This window comes from Cryptomeria japonica, chromosome 5 (genome assembly GCF_030272615.1).
Source record: "Cryptomeria japonica chromosome 5, Sugi_1.0, whole genome shotgun sequence".
Classification (NCBI taxonomy): Eukaryota; Viridiplantae; Streptophyta; class Pinopsida; order Cupressales; family Cupressaceae; genus Cryptomeria; species Cryptomeria japonica.
The window spans coordinates 175,341,469-175,360,238 of record NC_081409.1 but is presented as its reverse complement, the minus strand read 5'-3'; the positions used below and the strand labels follow the sequence as shown (position 1 = coordinate 175,360,238).

Sequence of the window (18,770 nt, the reverse complement as noted above, 5' to 3'; positions counted from 1 at the left end):
TTCCCAATAACATGTTATTGCGATAAACTAATTTTAGAGGTGTTTGCACCTATTTTAACCTTGTTATGAGATATCTAGTAAGCTGTGAAATTAAACATTGGAAGGTAGATGTGTGTTCCTTCTATCTTGTATGATGTCTTATTCGGAGCTACAATATATCATAGATCAAGCATTTGGGGTTAATTTGTATTGAGGTTCCAATTCATATAGCTGTCGTGGTTGGTTTAGGAAGAGGACACGAAAACCATCATGCAAGTAGTTGGAGATGCTAGTTGTGCTACAAGCCCTTTTATTCTTATGCAGCCCATATGTATTGTTTAGATTAGTTTCCTATGTGTGTTGTAAAGACTAGAAGGATTTTGTTTTTGCATACTATAAGCTTCTTTTCATTCTTTGTAATTGTATGTTCTACTTGTTTTTTGCATGCATCATTTATCCCATTTGACTATAGAGATTATTTTAAAAATTGTTAGTGCTAATCTAGGAAATGAATATGATAAAGTACTAAGTCAAGCGTGGTTCGAGGGTATTGTAATAATTGAACTTCAATAAAGTTCCATCCTAGAGAAGATTCATACATAAAAAGTTTAATTGCATATCATCTTCTTCTTGATGACAACTTGCATGAATTGTATCTAGATTATTTAGTTTTTCTTGAGCATATCCTACTCATAACACCACACATTTTAGTACATTTGAGATAACATCTCATATTTAGAGCATTTGGTCAATGATCTTGAATATTTCATTTCATTTGCATCATGTCACATGTTAGTTTGAGGGTCATTCATTATGGTTAGTGTGCTTGAATGTTTGTGGTACTTGTTACTTTATATCAGTTTTAGTCATAACTCAAGAACAACATCAAGGTACACATGAATATTCAAGACTTCTTCATTAACATATTATGGAGTTAATCCGCTTCGATCCTCTTTCCACATCAATGGGAAGTCTTTCCCACTAGGTGTTTTCTCTTTAACAACTTTGTTAGGGTTTCTTTGTACTTTTCAAGACCCTAATCTCTTTGTATCCACCTAGTTGTGCATGGAGGGTGTTAGTGTAGATATTTTTTCTAGATAACCTTACTTGTGAATACTATGTACTTTTTATATGATTTGTTCCTGTGTGCTATCTTGTATGGTCATCACATGTCTCTATCCTAGATAGAACACTTTCTATTCTAGATGACAAAAAATATTTCAATTTAAATTTATATCTTATTAAGTTAAATATTTCATTAAGTTAATGCATTAAGCTATTTATTTACATATTTTTTGTCTCTCACTATTGTCTTAGTTTGACTATACATGTGCTTGACTTATGTGGCTTTCTAATATTAGCGATATATTCAAAGGTTCTAGCCAATCCAAAAAAAAATATCAATTTTTAATATGCATTGCCAAGTGTAAGCTGGTCAATGACGAGTGCAATATTATAAATGAAAAATGAGTTAGGGAAAATGACATTGAGAGGGAAAAGGTGTTTTGTATAGGGTGGTCAACAATGGCTAATGTAGGAAATTTCAGTCATTGAAATAAAGGATTTGTTATGTAGGGAAAGACCTAAAAAAATAAAAAATGAATAGGGTGTTAAGAAGTAAATAATGTAAGGGTAAGAGTGAAATGAGTTGAATTTAAGGCAGTGAAATCACATGGAAATGATTGTGGACTCATTATCTATTGTCCACAATAGTTGCATCATTGATGAATTATTACTTGACACAATTACTAATTCCTTGTGGGAAACAATCTTGTCGTGCATTTTCCATTTTTATAGAATAATATACTTAGATTGCACTGATCACAGAGAGGTCGATCTAAAAATTTGTGTTCCCCCTAACAAAAATATAAGGACTCTAGTTCTATGTTTCTACCCTTAGCTCAAGCTACCTCTCTAGAGTCTCCCTTTTGATAAAGGAGCCTTTACATCTATATTGATACACAACACTAAAAAAATGTTTCGAAGCCTTATTAGATATATAGTGTTTTTTAGAATCCCAAATTTATAAAATAGCCCACATTAGACATATGGTTAAATTATAAAGTTGAGGTTGTTTGTCCTCCTTATATGTATGGGGAGAACATTCCTCATTCTTTGACTTTTCCTGCCCTTCATTAGAACTGGAAATCAACCCTACCTTTTATCTCTTAGGGATATTAAGGTCACCTTGCCTTTTGAGCCTCTTGATTTTAAGATCTATGATGATTGTATCTAAGATATGTCTTGGAAACTTGACTCTAGGTTTATTATCTTGGAAATTATGGAAAAGCATCCTTTTGTGAAAGAGTTTTCAGGTCAATCCAAATGAAATTGGTTAAACATTGAGTCTCCAAAGGTTGACCTACTTAATTGTGCCCTCTTTTTGGTCATCTTCCACTATTTTGTTGCTATCATGAGAATCACTAATTTCTATTAGGACTCTATTTGATTGTCCCTAAAATTTTGAACTAGTGTTGGGATTGTGTTGGAAATAGAGATTTGTCAACTTAGTGTCTTGATTTATAACTTGCAATAAAATTTGTTATCAAATGATACACATATAGTCGAACAAGTTATAAAGACAATTCTAATCATAATCCTAATAATTATAAATACATGTGAGTTTTCTTTGAGGATTTACCCAATGACTCATCCATGCTATGAAGCCCACGAGAGATCATATAAGGTTCCTTAAGCCTATCCATTAAGTTCAAGGACTTGAAAGTATATTTGTCATTTGACCTCCTAGCTTAACTTGAATGGACCATTTGGCTACCTTCTTTCCTTATATGCCCACATCTCACCTTCAAAATGGGATGACAAATTGGAAGAAACTTTAAAGAAATTAATTATTTGTTTTATTATACAGTGATTATATATTACTTGTATTATTTCTATTCCTCCATTGGGTTGGAGATAAGCTAATTTTCAAAATAGATGATAAAAGGTTTTCCCATTGAGATAACCCACTTCTTGAAAGAAATTTAGAGACATATCTTGGCTCAAGTTTCACAACTTGTGATGATATCAAAGGATCATAGTGAAAGTTGAATAGTGAAATGGTTCGTCCTAAAAAAGCCTCTAAGAAAGTTAGAAGTAGTAGTAACAAAGAAATTAGTAGTTGAGTATCACTCAAAAAGATTTGCAGGACAATATGAATCATCAAGAAAAATCAATTGAAAACAAAAAAGTGTAATGTTCCCAATTTTTACGTGACATTTATAATTAAATTTACATTTATTAAGTGGTAAAAATTATTAAAAATATTTAAATGACGATTTAATGTAATTATTTTAATTAAATTATATATATATATATATATATATATATCACTTTATTATAATAAAGTTCTCCAAAATATAATTAACATTTTAATCAGCTAAGTCGACCTAATGTTCTAGATGCTTCTTGGAGTTCTTTATAGGGAGACTGGATGGAAGAAGAAAGGCATGATTGATTTGATGAATTTGTCTAATGCTCTACATTATCTCATCAGTGAGGACAAAAGCCTTCAATCATAAGGATGGTTGGATGGAAACTTGGATCTTCCAATGGATTAGAAGATTTCATTGCCGATAAAGGATGTTGGCTAAATTTGGGGGAAATTTTGTTAAGTTATGAAGAAATCCTCGTGGATGAAGAATTCACACCCTTAGCCATGTCACAACCATTTAATTAGCCTTATTTTGTTTGTTTTTTTTGTTCTGATTATTTCAGGTGAACTGACGCATGCATCATATTTAACGGACATAAGACACAACACATTCAGATGAAGCATGGTAGTGAAGATTTAAAAGACTGTCATTCTTCTCACATCATAGGAAAAGTGTTCTTCAATGTGACTGAGGTGGCATCTTTCCAACATTTGTACAAGATTACCAAGTAGTGTGGGAAATATATATTGGTAACACCATTTAAGGTCGATTATAATTCCTTCTTTCTGATTTGAGTGTCAAGTGGCTATTCCTTAGGAAATCATGGTACATTCCTAGCGCATCTCATAAAAATGGAAATGATTTTTCGATGTGCAATAGGTTTTGATCAGATACTGGCAAGGTTAAGAAAGTAAGAAAATAATTACTTCAATCTACTTCAAATCCCTCACTTGTATGATTACATTTCTATTTTGAGCTTACTGTTTCCATAGATTTGGGTGGCATTTGAGGAGATGGATTTAGGAGGGAAAAATGAACATTTTGTTTCATCATTTTTTTCTCTTTGTTCTCTTTGTCTACTACTGGTTGAAATAATAGAGTATAAGCATTTGAAATAATGCATTTCAATTACATTTACTGACTGTGAGTTTCGAACACATGTGTCCTACACAATGAAGCATATGAAGTACATCTTCAAGTGGGATTGTGAGACAATCTAGAGGGCGATCATTATTATAGTGGGCAAAGAGGTTCTTAATCTAAAGGTTCCTCAACTTTTTTTCCTTCTCAGGTTGTTTTTGTATTCCTATCTAATGCATTTGATTTTCTTCAGAATTATGGATCTTTGTTCCATTTGTGTTGTATATGTCATGGTCGGGTTCATATCTATTGATCATGATAATTAAACGGTTGTGAAAAAGCATGACTTGTTTAATGGTAAGGGATGGATAGATGAATTTTCCCTAAGAAATGTTTGAAGAGGAAGCCCCATTATGTTGGTGTATATAATACTATGGAAATAGGTCTTGAATCAAACAACTGTAAGATCTTTGACGATGAACTAGGTTTGTTCTTTAAGCAGATTTCTTTTTTAGAGGCATCACAAATTTCAGAACTCTTTTATTCACTGCATCACCTGGTTCTACATCAACTGCGTCAACATAGGATTGAGAATATCTCAATCTGGCTACACTTTTAAAATATTCTTTTAATTATGAGGAATTCTACATGCTCATTTAGACCCTTCTCAATAAAATGTATTATTTTTTATATAAATTAAAGAGGGATCTCTTAATAGGGCAAAAATATATTCAAGAAAATGTATGATGACTGACTTCTTTGAGTCCTTATCACACATGGTTTGAATTAAATATGATCACACAAGATCCCTCCAAGGATCAAAAACCTCTAGGCTTCCTCATAGTCAGATCTAGGGCCATCTCTGTTAGTGTTTTCCACAATTCAATTCAAATCCGCTTCCTCCTTGGTCTGGAACACCACTTGTATTTCTCCATCTTCTAGAGTATCACTTCATTGTTCCTCCTGATTGGTGTTTTGTCGTTCTCTCTCATATTTTCCTATTTGATCCTCTTTCCCTTCTTCAACCATCTGGTTTTTGGGTTTTTCCATGTTAGTTTTCCCATGTTGCTCGAAGGTATCAGGGATGCTAACACTTTGGGGTTCTTCTGCCATTTTTTCTTTTTCAGCAATCTTTGGTAGCTTAGAAGGGTTTTTGGCTCTCCATTGCGTTGTCTTATCTTTCTTCTCTTTCTATTTGATGACCTGTAGAGGGCATTTTCTAGAATTATGCCTTGATTTTTTGCAGTGAAAACATGCAAAAGGGACACTTTCATATTGTATAGGTTGGATCCACTTCCCCAATCTGGAGTTAATCTCGATAGATAATTGCATATTCATGCCTTGCATAACTCCCATACAAATCCTTGCAAAGGTAAGTATTCTTCTAGCTATTGTGATAGGATCCATAGATAAGAGTTCCCAAAAGGAACTAGCGATTCCTTTAAAACATCCTCGACCCATAACTCTAGAGGAAGGCTCGACAATCTGACCCAAATAGGAGCTTGTACAAAAAATAACTCATTTAGGTCCATCTTAGGCGACCATTTTGTGCAAGCGTAGATTTTCGAATCAAGCAAGGACCATCACAAAGCACCCTCAACATGTCATCTCCACATGAAAATCGCATCAATAACACACCTTTGGATATAGCCGTTATCTCCACTTGACCTTTATGCGTCCATTTATGTTTCACAAATGTCCCGACAACATCAATATTCAGCGTCGGGCACAAAATTTTTCTAACCCGAGTCATTGCCATAAGCCTAATGTTATGCTCAATTACTGGGTCTGGAACTGCAATAGAAGATCTACGCTTTTCTGGTTCTGAGATATTATTAACTGGGAGTAGCGAGGACTTTCCACTCGGTTTGACACCGAATAGAGACGTCTACGACCGACCGTTGTGCCTACAAATAGGTCCCTTCCTTGGGCTATGTCTAGCACATGATGCTCCATCCCCCCCATCAGGATCAAGAGGCTTGTCACTAGCTTTTGGCTTCCCATCCACTAGGTCGTTTCCATTTGGCTCAGAGGAATCAGGCAGTCCTGAGATCCATCCTTTCTGCCCTCCCCCTAGTTTGCTTGTCCATTGCAGGGTTTCCCACCTAGTCCTAATTTCAAATTCAAAGTCTCTCCCTTCTCCCGGTCCCGCATTGCTCTCTAATTTTTACTCTGATACAAATTGTTGAACACACCATGGGGGATTAATTGAAAGAGAACCATGCACTAGTTTGTTGTTTCTAAGAGTGATCTCACTATATATCATAATTTATATTTCAATTGTGTGAGATATTTTTCACATCAACATTTTAGATTATACTTCGTCATCCATCATCAAGATGGAGGAGTTTATAAAGATAAGGAAACCACATCTACCTTCCAATGTTTAATTTCATAGCTTACTAGATAGTAGAAAAGAAGGTTGAAATAGGTTCAAACATCATAAAAAGTAGTTTAGTCCAATAACTTTTTGAAATATGTGCAAAAACCTCTAAATTAGTTTTTCCCAATAACATGTTATTGTGATAAACTAATTTTAGAGGTGTTTGGACCTATTTTAACCTTGTTATGAGGTATCTAGTAAGCTGTGAAATTAAACATTGGAAGGTAGATGTGTGTTCCTTCTATCTTGTATGATGTCTTATTTGGAGCTACGATATATCATAGATCAAGCATTTGTGATTAATTTGTATTGAGGTTCCAATTCATATAGCTATCATGGTTGGTTTAGGAAGAGGACACGAAAACCATCATGCAAGTAATTGGAGATGCTAGTTGTGCTACAAGCCCTTTTATTCTTATGCAGCCCATATATATTGTTTAGATTAGTTTCCTATTCGTGTTGTAAAGACCAGAAGGATTTTGTTTTTGCATACTATAAGCTTCTTTTCATTCTTTTGTAATTGTATGTTCTACTTGTTTTTTGCATGCTTCATTTATCCCATTTGACTATAGAGATTATTTTAAAAATTGTTAGTGCTAATCTAGGAAATGAATATGATAAAGTACTAAGTCAAGCGTGGTTCGAGGGTATTGTAATAATTGAACTTCAATAAAGTTCCATCCTAGAGAAGATTCATGCATAAAAAGTTTAATTGCATATCATCTTCTTCTTGATGACAACTTGCATGAATTGTATCTAGATTATTTAGTTTTTCTTGAGCATATCCTACTCATAAAATCACACATTTTAGTACATTTGAGATAACATCTCATATTTAGAGCATTTGGTCAATGATTTTGAATATTTCATTTCATTTGCATCATGTCACATGTTAGTTTGAGGGTCATTCATTATGATTAGTGTGCTTGAATCTTTGTGGTACTTGTTACTATATATCAGTTTTAGTCATAACTCAAGATCAACATCAAGGTACACATGAATTTTCAAGACTTCTTCATTAACATATTATGGAGTTAATCTGCTTCCATCCTCTTTCCACATCAATGGGAAGTCTTTCCCACTAGGTGTTTTCTCTTTAACAACTTTGTTAGGGTTTCTTTGTACTTTTCAAGACCCTAATCTCTTTGTATCCACCTAGTTGTGCATGGAGGGTGTTAGTGTAGATATTTTTTCTAGATAACCTTACTTGTGAATACTATGTACTTTTTATATGATTTGTTCCTGTGTGCTATCTTGTATGGTCATCACATATCTCTATCCTAGATAGAACACTTTCTATTCTAGATGACAAAAAATATTTCAATTTAAATTTATATCTTATTAAGTTAAATATTTCATTAAGTTAATGCATTAAGCTATTTATTTACATATTTTTTGTTTCTCACTATTGTCTCAGTTTGACTATAGCTATGCTTGACTTATGTGGCTTTCTAATATTAGCGATATATTCAAAGGTTCTAGCCAATCCAAAAAAAAAAATCAATTTTTAATATGCATTGCCAAGTGTAAGCTGGTCAATGACGAGTGCAATATTATAAATGAAAAATGAATTAGGGAAAATGACATTGAGAGGGAAAAGGTGTTTTGTATAGGGTTGTCAACAATGGCTAATGTTGGAAATTTTAGTCATTGTAATAATGGATTTGTTATGTAGGGAAAGACCTAAAAAAAATAAAAATCAATAGGGTGTTAAGGAGTAAATAATGTAAGGGTAAGAGTGAAATGAGTTGAATTTAAGGCAGTGAAATCACATGGAAATGATTGTGGACTCATTATCTGTTGTCCACAATAGTTGCATCTTTGATGAATTATTACTTGACACAATTACTAATTCGTTGCGGGAAACAATCTTGTCATGCATTTTCCATTTTTATAGAATAATATGCTTAGATTGGACTGATCACAGAGAGGTCAATCTAAAAATTTGTGTTCCCCCTAACAAAAATACAAGGAATCTAGTTCTATGTTTCTACCCTTAGCTCAAGCTACCTCTCTAGAGTCTCCCTTTTGATAAAGGAGCCTTTACATCTATATTGATACACAACAATAAAAAAATGTTTCGAAGCCTTATTAGATATATAGTGTTTTTTAGAATCCCAAATTTATAAAATAGCCCACATTAGACATATGGTTAAATTATAAAGTTGAGGTTGTGTGTCCTCCTTATATGTATGGGGAGAACATTCCTCATTCTCTCACTTTTCTTGCCCTTCATTAGAACAGGAAATCAACCCTACCTTTTATCTCTTAGGGATATTAAGGTCACCTTGCCTTTTGAGCCTCTTGATTTTAAGATCTATGATGATTGTATCTAAGATATGTCTTGGAAACTTGACTCTAGGTTTATTATCTTGGAAATTATGGAAAAGCATCCTTTTGTGAAAGAGTTTTCAGGTCAATCCAAATGAAATTGGTTAAACATTGAGTCTCCAAAGGTTGACCTACTTTATTGTGCCCTCTTTTTGGTCATCTTCCACTATTTTGTTGCTATCATGAGAATCACTAATTTCTATTAGGACTCTATTTGATTATCCCTAAAATTCTGAACTAGTGTTGGGATTGTGTTGGAAATAGAGATTTGTCAATTTAGTGTCTTGATTTATAACTTGCAATCAAATTTGTTATCAAATGATACACATATAGTCGAACAAGTTATAAAGACAATTCTAATCATAATCCTAATAATTATAAATACATGTGAGTTTTCTTTGAGGATTTACCCAATGACTCATCCATGCTATGAAGCCCACGAGAGATCATATAAGGTTCCTTGAGCCTATCCATTAAGTTCAAGGACTTGAAAGTACATTTGTCATTTGACCTCCTAGCTTAACTTGAATGAACCATTTGGCTACTTTCTTTCCTTATATGCCCACATGTCGCCTCCAAAATGGGATGACAAATTGGATGAAACTTTAAAGAAGTTAATTATTTGTTTTATTATATAGTGATTATATATATACATATATATATATGTATATATATATATATATGTATATGTATATATATATGTATATGTATATATATGTATATATATATATATATATGTATATGTATATATATGTATATATATATATGTATATGTATATATATGTATATATATATATATATGTATATGTATATATATGTATATATATATATGTATATGTATATATATGTATATATATATGTATATCTATATATATGTATATATATATATACATATATATATATGTATATATATATATATAGATATATATATATATATATATATATATGTATATATACATATATATATGTATATATATATATACATATATATATATATATATGTATATATATATATATACATATATATATATATATATATATATATATATATATATATATATATATATATATATATGTATAGATATATGTATGTATGTACATGCATGCACGCACGTACACACAAACACACACACAGATATATGTATGTATGTATGTATGTATGTATATATTGGTAACACCATTTAAGGTCGATTATAATTCCTTTTTTCTGATTTGAGTGTCAAGTGGCTTTTCCTTAGGAAATCATGGTAGTTTTCTAGCGCATCTCATGAAAATGGAAATGATTTTTCGATGTGCAATAGGTTTTGATCAGATATTGGAAAGGTTAAGAAAGTAAGAAAATAATTACTTCAATCTACTTCAAATACGTCACTTGTATGATTACATTTCTATTTTGAGCTTACTATTTCCGTAGATTTGGTTGGCATTTGAGGAGATGGATTTAGGAGGGAAAAATGAACGTTTTGTTTCATCATTTTTTTCTCCTTGTTCTCTCTGTCTACTAGTGGTTGAAATAATAGAGTATAATCCTTTGATCTAATGAATTTGAGTTACATTTACTAACTATGAGTATCCAATATATGTGTCCTACACAATGAAGCATATGAAGTACATCTTCAAGTGGGATTGTGCGACAAACTAGCGGGCAATCATTATTATAGTGGGTGAAGAGGTTCTTAACCTGAAGGCTCCTCAATTTTTTTTTCCTTCTTAGGTTGTTTTTGTATTCCTATCTAATGCATTTGATTTGCTTCAGAATTATGGATCTCTATTCCATTTGTGTTCTATATGTCAGGTACGGGTTCATATCTACTGATCAGGATATTGAAAGGGTTGTGAAAAAGCATGACTTGTTTAAAGGTAAGGGATGGATAGATGTATTTTCCCTAAATTTTTCTTTTGAAGAAGCCCCATTATGTTAGTCTATATAATACTATGAAAATAGGTCTTGAATCAAACAACTATAAGATCTTTGACAATGAACCAAGTTTGTTCTTTTAGCAGATTCCTTCTTCAGAGGCATCCCAAATTTCAGAACTCTTTTATTCACGGCATCACTTGGTTCTACATCAACTGCGTCAACATAGGATCGAGAATATCTCAATTTGGCTACACTTTTAAAATATTCGTTTAATTATGAGGAATTATACATGCTCATTTAGACCCTTCTCAATAAAGTGTATTATTTTTTATAGAAATTAAAGAGGGATCTCTTAATAGGGCAAAAATATATTCAAGAAAATGTATGATGGCTAACTTCTTTGAGCCCTTATCACACATGGTTGGAATTAAATTTTATATGGTGCATGGTTTCAGCATACTAGTCGTTATAGTCTTTCAGAGCTTTGTTTTAGATTTAATAAATGGGGCTCAAAATTATGGGCTGCAATACAAAATATGTATCAAATCTTTATATTGGTAACTTCCAGAAAGGGATTTACAAAAATGGTAGCTCTAATCCTGACTTATTTTGACAAAACAATTGGATTTTATTAAATTATTCCTTGCAAAATTCCTTTATTACTATGGTTGTTGGGGTTATTTCTATGAATATAGTTCTCTCTTGTGCTGTAGAATTGTGTTGTTTGGTGACTATCCAGTGCAATCATCAAACCTCTAAAAGTAAGGAAATTTCTCAATAGGAAAAATTCCATCTTTTTGAAGATGAGGATCTCCTTCATGTTTCATGTAAGTAGCGCATTTGTTTTCTGAATGAATGTTTGGACCATTAAGATGAATTTATTTGCCCTAACATCACGAATATCACGCTCGACTAAGAGTACGATTTTGATTAAACATTGGTAAACTTGATAAGTGACCAAGTATGAAATCCAGGGTTGAAAAATATAAAATGGAATCCCAAGCCTCTATTTGAAAGGCCTCTTAGTGGATCTCTCAAGCACTCCTTACCAAGAGAAAATTAAAGAAAAATAGTGAAGTCTTTTTGTCCTTTAACATTAAAGCAAAGTTACTTTTAGTGAAATTTTGGAAGGATGGTTTGTTAATATGTTTTAGCAAACTTAAACTTTGTCAACTTCCTTTGTCTTCTTCCTCTTCTTTTCTCCTCATTTTTCAATTAGATTTCACTCTCTATTTTATATGCCATTTTTTATATGAGTGGGCCCTCATTCCACAACATGTCAATAAAAGAATTACCTATAAATATAAAATTGTAAACAATTATTTAAAAAAAAATCAAAATCATAAGAATTAAATCAATATATTACCAGGTGAATGAATGGGAACTTGTAGGGGAAGAAAATATAAAATGAAAATAAAACATCATATTTTCTTTAGAAAAATAAAATAATGTGGTATTCAAAAGCTACATAACCAATTGCACATCAGCGTGAAGGGTTTCTCTCTTCAGCCATTTGTTGATGGCTATAATGTGAATGATGCATTTTATTTATTCCTTTATTATTTCTTTCCAAGGTACTTGGGCTCATGGTAAAAGCATAATTGCTGTTTTCAACTTATTGGCGATTGAGTTTTTATTCAATAATATATTATTGTTGCAAGAATTATTGTCACATTGAGTTCTTATTACTTGTATTTAAAAGAAATAGTGAGATGAGTGAATTAAATTGTTTAGAAATTATGCTTTAGAGTAAATAGGCATTGCTTCATTGAGCACCTATGAATTTGTGATAAAAAAGTGCGAGAGACAATGTACAATGCAACAAATAAATTGGTTGATGTATAATAATGTGAGAGACAATGTACAATCCAACAAATAAATTTGGCTCATGTATAATAATGAAGACATAGGATGGGGGATTTCCATTTTTTAGAGGGTGAAAGTATTATAATTAATTGATGACAATGGTTATTGTTGATGAATGTAATTTAAGAAAAAGTTTGTATGTGCACAAGTTATCACCATCCTTAATATAATCATATCACACCTTTGAGCACATTACACATTTCATATTAACAATTTTAACAATATTAAATTTCATATTAATAATTGTAACAATATTAAAAAGTAAACTAGTTTCATAATCAAGTAATAATGACCATGATTATTGTTCATCCATGTGATTTAAGGAGAAATTTGTATGTATACAAATTCTAACTACCCCTAATGAAATTGTATAATACCTATCAGCATAACAAAAAAATTAATAATATCACTTTTTTATTATATTAAAACATAAACTATTAATAATATTCAATTTTAATTCTAACATAAATAGATTTATATATTTTTTACTTTAGAACCAACATAAAAGTTGTAACTTGAAAATAATAATTTTTATTGTGTTAATAATGACATGATTCATCTTGGGGGCCTTTTCTCATATAGCCTCCCACAATTGTAAATACTCTAGTGCAAAATAATCTATCATTTCCAATGATTGATGGAAAGATTTTTCCTAGTTCTTTGATGTCCAAGAAAATCAACACTGCCTGTTAGTTTTGCATGTCATTCTATACAATTTTGCAAGAACACCCACAAGAGGAGAATTTATGTATGTTGTAGGTTCAAGCATGCTAGATTTGGTCCTGAGGTCTACAAAACGATCATATTTATCTGGGCCCCCCACTATTGCCCCAATTAGTGTGTTTGGATTGGAAGAATCTTTGTGAAACCAGTTCATAAAACCTTCAATGCATTTGATCTTCCTTGGTTGTTGATGAGTGGAAACTACAGATGCTCCTCTGTGATGTGGTTGCCTTGGATATTTGGAAACGTATCCTACCATATATGAAATGCCCAGAGGATTCCTTCCTAATAAATAATCAATCTGCAAAGGATATGATTAGGATTCGTTATATTGTATGCTCCAAAATACAAAAGCAGATAATGTAGTGTGCTTACTTGTAGCTTTGCGAAGCCCATAACGTCGTTGGGTTTAAAGAGAGTGTTGCCGCATGAAAATGTTCGCTTCTTAGCTGATAGTAAATCACTGTATCTTGCCATCAAAAAAGAAGCACTGGTAACATATTGAGTGTTGGCGCCATCTCTAACATACAACAAACCTCCTGTAACAAAAGAATTGTATTACAGATATCACTAAGATAATTTTGAGGGCTATGATTAGAAAAGGAGTAGTAACAGAGGATTTATATGGTTGTGACTAGAAAAAGGAATGATTGTTAGTGGTACTGGTGAAGAGATAGAGAGTTCACCTGGGGTGGTTTTAATAGAACGAATGGGACTGCCTGGAAGAAGTGAACAAACAAAGCGTTCTGCATTACTTCTATAGGCTGAGAATTGAGCTTCCCCTTGGAAATATAACTGGTTGGTGAAGTGCATAAGTTAGCTTTAAGCTAGAGTACGTTTATATTACATTTTATTTAAAAAATTGCACCAATCAGTCTACGCTTACGTCTGTTAGAAGCACTTGAATTCCAGAATATTTTAGGTCCCAGTTGAATTCATTAACATATGCCCTTACATCATCGTGCTGGATAATACAGTTGGAATAATATGAGGATTTGGTAGCTCTGTATAGCCAAGATGCAGCCCATAGAAGCTCGTCCTGAGATCATATTTACAAGTGCATATGTTAAAAGAAAACCAAATTCTGGTTACAAGTGCATATGTTAAGAGAAAACCAAAGTCTTCTTACATTTTAGCCTGAAACAGAGCAATAAAATGGACACTCTCCTCCGTAGGTGCCCTTGATCGATCGGCAAAGCTGAAGAGCTGAAGGGAAACATTAATGGCCGGTTAGAAAGAAGATGGATGTATAAGATTTTTCTCAAAATGGATGGATGAAACTTGTTGATTTTGCTGTGTTAGTTAACAGCTATGTTTTCTATTTTACTTGAGCACCCAAACATACCGATTGAGAACGTTGGAGTAGAAGGTGTGAGTAACGAGGGTTTGTGAATCTGGAAACAATGGAGGAGGCAACCAAGGCTGCAGCCGTTTCTGCTGCAATTTCTGATCCAGGGGTGTCTTTATCAATCTTGTAAAGAGATCGAGGAGTGTCCATATCTTCTGGACGCTCCCAACAATTATGGTCTGCCTGGGGATCACCCAGCTATTTCATGCATCAAGATCAACCTCGTTAGTTTTTCATAATCTTGAAGAATGAATGCTGAATATTTTAGATTAGATTTCTTTACCTGAACCCATAATTGATTTGGAGTTGCACTAGCCTTGAGAAAGTAGTCAGTTCCCCATCTAATAGCTTCCCTTGCATTCTGAATCTCTCCTGCAGCTTTCAACTCTTTCCCATAATCCAGTGTGCCCCAAGCGAGTGTGGTGATAGTGAATGCCATGGGAAGCCCATATTTCACGTTATCGCCTGCATCGTAGTAACCCCCAGCTAAATCAACCTGCAGTTGAGTTGCACATAAAATTTTGTATGGAGTCAATTTGGAATGATAGTATGATCCACTTCTATTTTTATTTCTAAATAAATTGAATAGGGATTTATTTCTGCTTCTACTTACGTTTTACAGCTTCCCATCTGTGAGGCCAGAATCTCCTCTCCACTTTACTCGCTGAGATTGTGGGAGTTTACCGGATCGTTGGGCCTCTAGAAAGAGGATAGACCTAGATAGAGCATCTCTGTAATCGAATTCTCCACGAACCACCTGCCACTCACCACAAAACAGCAACAATACCACTGCCAAAAGCGCTTTCATTGCCTTGGCCATATGGATTCTCTTCTTTCTTTGATATGCAATTTAGAATTGTGCGCTAAATTTATAGACTTGTTAGTCGTGGGATAAAGCTAGTATTTATCACGAGGACTGTGTATGAGTTTCTGTTGCTGAGTAATGCATGGGAACTGCAAGATTTAGAGCATGGGACACCACAAAATAAACGATCAATACTCAGCACCTCAAACAGTTAATACGAAAAATCAGGTTGATGCCTTATATCATTTGTCTTTTTTTCGATTGTTGTTCACAAGAATTATACGTTTCACAAGATATATACGTTTTACCTTCAATTTTGATTTGTTCTTGTTCACAAGAATTATAAGTTTTAGCATTTGTTTTGATTTGTATTATTTTCCGTCTGCACCGCAATGCTACCGTTAGTAATTATCGTTGTTCGTTGATGAATAGTAAGGGGGAAAACGATTCTAATTACAGGCTAAGGCAGGTGAAAGTTTGTAGTTTGATTTAAGATATAATACTATTGTTAAAATTCGGTTTTATGATTAATGCTTTAATATAATATACATATGTGTAGTAAGTAATTATTGTATTATATATTTGTATCAAGTATTGGAAAAATATTTTTGGTTTACATGATGTTATACTATACTTTAAAAAATATAATCTGAATTTAATTGTTTATTGTAAGGTATTTGTCAATAGTATGGTCATTATCATTCAATATTTTCAATAGGAGTTGCATAAGAGGAAAGAGAAATGAAAGTTGCAATAAGCTGGTCTTTAGCCTCATCATAGTTCTCACCACTCTAGTTCAAAAAAAGAAAAGCCATTTAGAGGACACTCCCTACTTGTATCCTCCTTTGCTTGCAGTGGCTGGTTCAAGCCTCTTCCGTAGTGAAAAGTCATTTGAAGTAAAACAAGAGCTTCTCAATAAGGAGTGGTAGGCCATATAAGACCTACTATTGTTAAATGAATCTTAGTTTCTCTAGTGCTCGCATGCTGGTTTCCTCAATCTTCTATGGTTTCTAGTTGTTTTTTATTAGATTAAGTAAGGAATGACCCCAAACCATTAGACATCCAAATAAAATGGCATGGGAGAGAGATGCGTCTTTCATCTTTAGAGGAAATTTTCCTTTTGGAACTACTAGGATGAGGAGGCTTCTGGTCATGATCATTAGGAGAATTATACGGTGCAGTGGGGTTGAGAGTGGGGTTTTATCCAAGCAGTAATTGTAAATGGTATAAATGAAGCCCTTATTTAAGGGTGGGTAAAAATCTTTAAAAGAACACTTGTCTAGGGAAGAAAATAAAAATAATGGATAACTAACAAGCTTATTATGTCTTAAGTGATTAAGAATGGGGAAATTGTACCTGTGGATTGTTACAAATTGTCCCTCCAATATGAAGTACTTTACAATATGGTAGGTAATGGATCCTCACAATAATGAAATGTTTTCTTTGCTAAATCGATTCTAGTGTCTCTTTAGTCCCTCACCATCCTCTAGGAACATTGAAATGCACTCCTCATAAGAATTTGTTTACTTATTCGAGAGACTTTTTTTCCATCACACTTCAACGCAATCACTCGGACAATAATCTCTTCTGAAACCTCTAAATTGATACCACCCACCACAAATATCCCACTTTTCATGCTATTCATAAACTAGGACAAGAGGTCATCATCACTACCTTTCATAATTATGAAGAATACAATGATTCCTCTCCTATCATAGATGTCTCACACTTGTGTATTCTTTTTTAATAAGACATACAAGGTGCATTGAACAAGAAAATGTTGCCCCCCACCCCACCCCACCCCCCCCCCCCCCCCCCCCCCTCCCCATGTGATTGTAACTTTCTCACACCCAAGAATAGAGCTACATGCCATTGGTCTTAATTATGGTGAACATTCCAGGAACCCTATTGTGCAACGACAGTTTGGAGAGTTGATACAAGTCCTCCTTTTAAGTAGCTTACCTCATGTTGGATGGAGAAGCGTTCCTGCCACTTGCGGTCAAGGTATCAAGTTGTCCTCGTTAGATGCTCCACACTCTTGGGCTTAGTTATGGTGACTGTTCCAAGTGTCTTATCGTGCTTCTTCTCCAACCCCTATTATGGTTGATTATGGGAAATGGAGTTCTATATTCTATATTTGTAGGGTTAGTACCAAAGTTTACATTGGAAAGGAAATTTAGAATTAATATTCTATATTTCTTATTTTTAATTGAACATTTGATTTTAGGGAAAGATTTAGGATCATCCCAAAAGGGAACATTACACGTTGACACTAACTAGGAAAAAAAATGAAGTAAATTTAGAAGACAATTATTTAGAATTAGACTGATATGAATGGTCTAAATAGGAAACTTATTTCTAGTTTATAATACCTGAATTATTTCTATTTCTCCATTGGGTTGGAGATAAGCTAATTTTCAAAATAGATGATAAAAGGTTTTCCCATTGAGATAACCCACTTCTTGAAAGAAATTTAGAGACATATCTTGGTTCAAGTTTCACAACTTGTGATGATATCAAAGGATCATAATGAAAGTTGAATAGTGAAATGGTTCGTCCTAAAAAAGCTTCTAAAAAAGTTAGAAGTAGTAGTAACAAAGAAATTAGTAGTTGAGTATCACTCAAAAAGATTTGCAGGACAAAATGAATCATCAAGAAAAATCAATTGAAAACAAAAAAGTGTAATGTTCCCAATTTTTACGTGACATTTATAATTAAATTTACGTTTATTAAGTGGTAAAAATTATTAAAAATATTTAAATGATGATTTAATGTAATTATTTTAATTAAATTATATATATATATATATATATATATATCACTTTATTATAATAAAGTTCTCCAAAATATAATTAACATTTTAATCAGCTAAGTCGACCTAATGTTCTAGATGCTTCTTGGAGTTCTTTATAGGGAGACTGGATGGAAGAAGAAAGGTATGATTGATTTGATGAATTTGTCTAATGCTTTACATTATCTCATCAGTGAGGACAAAAACCTTCAATCATAAGGATGGTTGGATGGAAACTTGGATCTTCCAATGGATTAGTAGATTTCCTAGCCGATAAAGGATGTTGGCTAAATTTGGGGGAAATTTTGTTAATTTATGAAGAAATCCTCATGGATGAAGAATTGACACCCTTAGCCATGTCACAACCATTTAATTAATCTTATTTTGTTTGTTTATTTTGTTCTGATTATTTCAGGTGAACTGGCGCATGCATCATATTTAACGGACA

At 32.9% G+C, this 18,770-nt stretch overlaps 1 pseudogene; it reads right to left on the bottom strand.

Annotated features, from left to right (window-relative positions):
- Positions 1–15,546, bottom strand: part of LOC131073293 (endoglucanase 16-like) — a 30,068-nt pseudogene extending 14,522 nt beyond the window's left edge.
- Between the last annotated feature and the right edge of the window lie 3,224 nt (positions 15,547–18,770).